Below are 8521 nucleotides of genomic sequence, written 5' to 3'. Positions count from 1 at the left end.
GTTTATATTCTTCATTTCATGAGGTTATTACTTTATCCCGTGGGTTATTTAGTTCATTCAATTGTTATTTTTTCACAAATATGCATACAACACAGTTAACTTCATCGTATGAATTTACTATTTCATTATTACTAGGCCATAACTTCATTTTTACCTTCTGGCGTAGGGATTTGGCTTGCAGTACTTAACCTTCATGTGATTTAGCCACCGGCCTACGAGTATATTTGACGCCTACGTTGACCTTCCTTCGCCTAATTGAATAGAATCATAAAACTAATTAATCGGTGTCCTTAACCTTCGTTCGACGAGTTGAGTGTTTCAACCATTTTTGAATGTGTCGGATTTGAATTCATTGTTGTAGTTGTCGAACTCAGGAAACTCGATTTGGAGATTTGAAGATGGAGATGATTAGTTGTTGTAGTTGTTGAACTCGACGACTGTAGTTGTTGAACTCACCAACTTGATTTGGAGATTTGAAGATGGAAATGAATTCGCTGATGTAGTTGTTGAATTCAGCGACTGTTGTCATCAAATTCGGCAACTCGATTTGGAGATTTGAAGATGAGATGAATCAGTTCTCGATTTGGAGATTCTGGGAAGAAGAAGAGGCGTAAATGTGAATTAGAGTAAATTGTTTGGATGTGTTTAACCCTAAATTATTTACCCCCAATGCAAAATGACGTAAATACCCTTGTGTTGAAGTAATTTGTGTACGTAATGAACTGCGATAATTAACACTACAACATTTCATCTAATCCATCAAATTTATGATCTAAACGCCCAAATTTGATCTCTAGTTTGGTCTTTAAGGGTGGATTTGTGAATAATGGGACTATATATATATATATATATATATATATATATATATATATATATATATATATGGTTGTGATCTATTGAGATTTTTTAGCCTAATTGAGAATATAGATGCATTATCAGCCATTCATTTTTATTAAATGAGTGGTCCACAATTTGCCACATGAAAATCATTTTTATTAAATGAGTGGTCCAGAATTTGCCACATGAAAAATAATAATTAATTATGAAAGGACAGAATGGTAATTTCATGGTACATTTTATTCAATAAATATTTTTTTAAAATTTAGTTTTTTTTAAAAAAAAATTAAATTTAAAAAAAAATTTGGTCATCTGCATATACAATTCATGTCAACTACACACATATAATGTCAACTATGTGTACAATCCATGTCAACTACATATACAATTTATGTCAACTACACACATATAATGTCAACTACATATACAATTCATGTCAACTATACACATATAATGTCAATTATAAGTTGTTGACATTTGATGTGCAGGCTATTGACATTTGATGTACAGGCTATTGACGATAATACCCTCGAGTTGACATAATCTACTTGTAGTTGACATTTCAAAAATGTTGTGGATGAGTGTGTGAAAATGCATCTCAATTCTCAAAAAAATCTCAATCTAACAGGACCATATATATATATATATATATATGACTGTGATCAATACCAAACCACTCATAAATCGTAAACGCCGAACAACATAATTATATGATAACCTGGAGTTCATTATAATGAACTAATAACAAACTTATAATGAACTTCAGATTTCTAAACAATGCATGATGATGTCATTATTTTAAATCTCAGAATTCCCTATAATGAACTACAAATAAAGTTGTAATGAACTCCTCGTTATTATATAATGATGTGTTTGGCGTTTAGTGTTTTAAACTAGTTTGGTATATAATACAACCCTATATATATATATATATATATATATATATATATATATATATATATGGAAGCATTAGGGCGCATCCTTAATTAGATTGCTAACGTACATTCAATCACGTGCTGCCACATGGCACGAAAAATACAATATTGTATACAGAAAAATGTAATATACATTTGTCAAGCTGTTAATGCAATTTCGTAGATTGCATTTTAGTTATAGACAAATTGCATTTTATATTGTTGAGTTTTGCATTTTAACATAAATTGTCTACAGTGCAAAATAAATTATATATAAATGAAATCCGTCTATATATAAAATGCAAATAAATAGCCTATATCTAAAATGCAAAACTCAACAATAAAAAATGCAATCTGCATAAAACAAAAATGCAATATGCCGAAATTCATCTATAGCTTCTACAAATGTATATTGCATTTTTCTATATACAACATTGCATTTTTCATGCCACATGGTAGCACATGATTGGATATACATTAGCACATTAAAATTAGTTAGCATATTAGTATATCCCTATATATATATATTTATATATACATATATATATATATTGGGGAGCGTTATTCTCCTATTCATCCCTTAGATCATTTATTCTTCTTAATATGGGCCGTTAGAACTCATTCATCAACGGTCCAGATGATCTGCATTATTACACTATAATGGTGCATTATTAGTTGGTGTGCATTATTCAACTGAAAATCTGCATTATTACACAATAATGGTGCATTATTAGTCGGTGTGCATTATTCAACTGAAAATCTGCATTATTAAATGACACGTGGCACCAATCTAACCGTCGGATGAAAAAATCATGGGGCTGAGATTAAAAAGAACAAAGAATAAAAGATACAAAAAGGAAATGAATACATCCTTGTATTTATATATATATATATATATATATATATATTACATTATATTTACCATATTTATATATATAATAGAATATAAAAGAAAAAATCTTTGAAAATCCTACTTTTATTATTTTGTATGTAAAATAGATATTTTTTGCATAACCGTATTACGGTATACTGATAAGGCTCATTTCATGCATTGGTTATGTGTTTAAATTCTGTGATTTCAGTGAACTAATAAGTGTTTGTAAGTTCGGTGCGTGAAAAATCTGTCAGACCCAGGAAATGCATGTAAATCAACCGAGCAGAGAAAAGTGAGGAAAAGTGAAGTGAAAAGCTCCAGCAACCTACCTGAATGAGGAAATGACGAAAACACTTGCAGGAAGTAAAAGTGGAACAAGGAGCAATTCCTAAAGGGTCCTTTTTCGGAGGGAAAATATGACAAATCATGAAAAATGAGTGAACTATGGATCTGAGTCTCAACTATAAAAAGGGACAACTATCTTGAAGAGAGGCATCGTTCCACATCAGCTCCATCACTCTCCTTAGTTTCACTTAGTTTTAGCTCACTTTACACATATCTCACGCACGTTGCTTCAATGGGGTAATTATGGGCATATTTGTGGCGGTTTAAGTTAGTCTGTGGTGTAACACCGTCCCCGCGGGGGCGAAGATATAATCGTTTTTACATTTATGCTATTTTGTTTCACCGTGAACTTCTTCGTTTGAAGATCGGTGACTGATATTTCCGTTTTGAACCTTATTCTAGTGGCTATGGAAGTTTATCTTTCTGTTTTACCTGGTGTTGATGTTTGCTATTGGTTTTTACTGATTTCGATGCTTTTCGCAATTGGTTATTGAATCAGAGTTGAGATCGGTTGAATTGGAGTTGTTTTGTTGTTGAATCGGTTGATTCGGAGTTGATGGATGTGGATCTGGATGTGGTCGAGTATGGATAGGGTTGATCGGGTGTGGAATTGTGATTTAGAGTTGTGGATCTGATACGTACTGGCTTAAATCTGCATGGTTATGGTTGTTTTACTGTTGCTTTTGATTTGCTCGACCTGGTAGTTTAGATCTGGTAGTTTTCAGCTTAACCGTAGTGATTCGAAGTCCGATCTGAGTTGCTCTGTTCCTCTGTGTTTGATGCTCTGTTTCATCTGTGTTCATTTCATATTTGCTGAAGAAGATGAAGATCGTTGGTAGTAAGAGTCTGATCTGTAGTTTGTTTGCTTTTGCATCTTTTTCTGTCGCCGTAGCTAAATCGGGAAATTATTCCCACTGCTTTTTCTTGCGTACTTGTCTGACTGTTTTGGGAAATATTTTACTTGACCTTGTAGTTTGCTTAATTTGTTCTTAGTTAATTTTACGTTTGATGAGTCATGCATGCGTTCATGTTTTTCTCGTTTCCTAGGTCTAGTAGTTAGTCAAGTGTTTTTAATTTCCTCGAGTCTAGTAGTTTAAAGAAATCTTAACCCATGAATTGCGTGGCAACAGCCGACCCCTTCCAAATCCTCTAAATACTTGCTAACATCTCCGTCTCTGTGGGATCGATCCTTACTTCCATATACTAGCCAATAGTATGATGGGTTAAGGTTTTGAAGCAGTAAAAAGTGTATCCAACGACCATTTTTGATAGATTCATGATCTCCTAAACCTTGTGATCTAGTGAATCCTCTGGACCTGTTGGATTGAGAAACACCTAGTGCACACACTTTTCCTAGCCACTTCAAATGGCGTCGTTGCTGGGGATGGATGGCGTTCAATATGTTTGTGTTTATAGTGATTTGGTGTATATAGTTTTGATTTGTTGTTTTCTTTTTGTTTCAGTTTATGAGCAAAGGCTCAAAGTTCGGGAACTAGAATCACACACCCAATTGGAGAGACATTCAATTCAGCTGGCAACCTAAAGAAATACTTGCCCCTGTAACCACCAGATCATGGTTCACAATAGCTGATCCACTCCAGTTGAGTTTAGGAAGTGAAGAGGACCCGACCTCACCAATCAAGAAGGAACCAGAATCATTTTCAGAAACAGAGGAAGAAAGAATAGGAAGTATGGCGGACGTAATTGATAACGATCCGGAGATATGGTCGCTCAATGCCCATTTGAATGGCGAGCCATCCCAAGCCATTGTCATTACCCCTGCCCAGCAGGCAATTGATATCAAAACGAACGTGTTGTCCGTAATGCCACATTTCTATGGGTGGAAGATTAGGTGCCCATATGAATTCCTCCATGAGTTTTGCAAACTGTGTAGTATTGAGAAGAGACCTCCCAACTCGAGTGAGGAGGATTAAAGATTGAGAGCGCTCCTGATAAGTCGTTTTCTAGGCCTCGGTTACTGGTCAGTATAATAGGTTTGAATGATTATATTTGCAAAACAGTTGCTCAAAGTGTGCAGGATAAGTGTTCTGGCCAGTAGGGAAGTTCCGGAATGATCAGGTGGAAAAGGCGCCAGCATGATCTCATACTGATCTGTATACTTGCTAAAGCGGCTTGAGATGGAGAAGACGGATAGCTGGGACGAATTACCCACAACTAAGGGCAAAGAAGTCAAATTGCAACGAGGATTTACCCTAAAATCAAGGGTAGCCTCCCTATAAAAGGTAGCCAAGTTGGAGAGAGAAAAGGGGGTTGTTCACTTGAATTCATCACATCTTTAGGTAGAGAGCTCTCTTCGGTGATTCCAGTCTTTCAGCCGTGTCCTACTTCTTGCCTCGCCGAGCAATGATCACCTGACGTTCAGAATGTTCCAGAAGTTCCAGTCATCGTCCGTTTCAGAAAGCAAGACCGTAGTTTAGAGTTTCATCGCCCGGAGTGGCAAAACACTTTACTTTGCTTTCGTAGTTTAATTTTCTCGTTTTTTTCTTTGCGTTGGATTTCTGTTGCCGTTGGATATTTTTCTGCTTTTGAAATACTTTGTTGAAGTTTCGATCGTGTTTTAATGTATGAAGTTGACTTCCGTTTTGTTTATTGCGTCGCTTCCTTTTCTACTTGCCTAGCTAGTTTAGATCTAAATTTTCTGGTTGTTTTGAGTGCTGAATCTCTAATTTCCGTTTAGGTATTAAGTTTCGCTAAGTTAGTGTGATCTGGTACTGTTTGATTGCGTGGAAATTGTGCATGCAGTTTAGTTTTGAACTTCGAATTGTTTCCTATGTTGACCAGCATGCGGTGTTTCAGATCCAGTGTTTGATTTCAGATTTGGAGTTCCTAATCGTGGATCCGTGTCTTGAGTTATTGATCTGTGTTTTCCGTGATGAATCTGAATTTGTTTTCTGAATTTTGGATGTGTTCGTTGAGGAAGATGATGTCCTTGTCGCTTGGAGGGGACCATTTACCTTTTTAGTTGCTTTTTGCTTTTGTCCTTTACTTTTAGTTAAACCTTGTCAGCCCAGTCACCAAACTTCCACTACTTTCTGAATATTCCGTTTAGACCAAAATAGGAACCCTGACCCACCGAATATTTTCTGTTATAAGATGTTTATCCAAATCCACGTACACAGCTGCCATCTAATATTTCTCCACCATTCTAGTCAGTAGAGCTTAGCTTTTAATTTCTCGCCTAGGTAGAAATCTCAACCCGAGCGTGGTAGCTAACCAACCATTCCAAATTATCCCGCAGTAGTTTTAACGCACCATCTCCGTGGGATTCGACCCTTACCACCACCATACTACTCAGTAGAAGTGGGTTGAGGAATTCTTTGAAAACCAGGGTCTAGGCTTAGTTAGGATCCTTATCCTGATCAGTAGGATTCATCCTTGCTTGAACGACACCTACGCACCCTGTGGGGGAAATAATCCACCTTTTTTCAAATGGCGCCGTTGCCGGGGATGGATAGCGTTATTTGCAGTTACTGTGAGTGATACTTGGTGTATATATTGTGCATAACCGTTTATTTTTTCTTCTTTTCTTTTCAGTTTATGAGAAGCAGTTCGGCTCCTGACCAGTGGAGACCGAAAATACTCCAGCGAGGATCTATACTCGTAACCACTCGTTCTGGCCTGTCCACAACCCTGTCTGACTTAAGTTCGAGTAGCGACGAAGAGCAATACAACATAGAAGGACCAATACCAGAGGAGATACCACTGTTGGGAGGCATTCCAGTTCAGATGGCCGCCAACGGAGATGAGGATCCAGAGATCGGTACCCTTAACGCACATACCGAAGGAGAGCCACCGCAAGCCATAGTCGTTACCCCAGGGCAAACCGCCTGCGATGTGAAGCCTCATGTGATCGCGATCCTGCCTACATACTGTGGGAAGAGCTATGAAGGGCCGTATGAGTTTCTTCATGAGTTTTGTAAAATTTGTAGAGCGCAGAGGAGACCAGCAGGAGCGACTGAGGATGATTATAGGCTGAAGGCTTTGCCATTTGTGCTCAAGGGGGAAGCCAACACCTGGTTCATGCGCTTGCCCCCCGACTCTATTGAGACTTGGGCTGATTTCAAGTCCGCGTTCCTAGGTGAGTTTTTCCCATCATCCAAGACAAGTGCGCTAAAGAGGGAAATAACTAATGTGAAGCAAGGGTATGATGAACCCTTGAGCGACTATTGGGCAAGATACATGGGTCTTTTGGAATCATGTCCCAACCATCGCATGGCTGACATTGAAATACATCATACTTTCTACGAAGGTATGAGCGCGATAACCAAGGACCTGGCAAACTCATCGTCGGGAGGAAGTTTCACGCAATTGCGGGTCAGCGAAGCGAAGAGAGTCCTAAGGAAGCTACTGAATGCTAAGAAAGAGTATGACCATTCAAGGGAAGGATACAACCGAGAGAGGGCTGCTGTTGCCTCGTCTACTGATCAGGACAACAAGCTGGAGCAGAAAATGGATTTGAAGATGGAAGAGCTGAAGAAGTCACTTCTGAGTGCGATCGAGAAAAGCACCCCACCACCTTCCCCAGCTGGGAATTACAAGAGTGCAGAGCAGGGAAATCAAGCATCGAACTATGATCAGCCTAATGACTTCGTGAATATGGAACAAGTCAATGCTGCGGGGTACTTCAATTCTAGTGGGCATTGGATTCAAGGTAGACAACGGGATGCACCATGGAGAGACCACCCGAATTTTCGATGGGGAGATGGGAACCAAAACCAGAACCAAGGTCAAAACCAGAACCAATATAATTCTTACCCGAACCAAAACCCCAACCGTGGTCCAGTAAACCCTGATCACCAATCCAACTGGTCAGGAAGGAACCAACAGCCCCAAAACCAAAACCCACAGAGCCAAAATCCGAGCCCTGCCTATATACCACCTCACCAGAGAAATTTCCAAAACTACCAAAATCAACCAAACCAAGCACCCCAACACCATCAGACCCAAAACCAGTTCCAACACCAAAATCAGAATCAATACCACCAGGACCATTACAATTCTCCTGCCCAGTATAACCAATATCCACCTAACCAGGGCCAGCAAAATTTCCAGAACTACCAGAACCAAGGGCCGAGTCAGTTCCAAAACTCAAACAAGCCAAGAAGATCCATGGAAGACATGATGGGGGAATTGCTCTCGTCACAACAGAGTATCAAGGGAGAGTTGCAATCCCATAATGAGGTCGTGCAGGGAATGCAAAATGCCCAGAAAGAACATAAAGCGAACATGGACATGATGAATAGACAGTTAGCCCAACTGGCCAGTTCGGTGGGTGATCTGAAAGGAAATGCAGGGAAGCTTCCATCGACCGTCCAAATGCCCGAAAAGGCGAATGTGAGTAAGGTCACGTTGAGGTCGGGAACGGCTTATGATGGACCTCGACCTAAGCAGCCCAGTGGAGAGACTAGCGGAACGAAGATAGGGGGCGACACCATCTCGATGGAGGAGCTCAAGAGACCCATGCCTCGGATGCAGGACCCATTCTTCTTGGGCGAGACCCCTTGTGGAAAAGATGAACCCGAGATCATAC

Source organism: Salvia splendens, chromosome 2 (genome assembly GCF_004379255.2).
Source record: "Salvia splendens isolate huo1 chromosome 2, SspV2, whole genome shotgun sequence".
Taxonomy (NCBI): domain Eukaryota; kingdom Viridiplantae; phylum Streptophyta; class Magnoliopsida; order Lamiales; family Lamiaceae; genus Salvia; species Salvia splendens.
Note: the sequence above shows the minus strand (reverse complement) of the source record.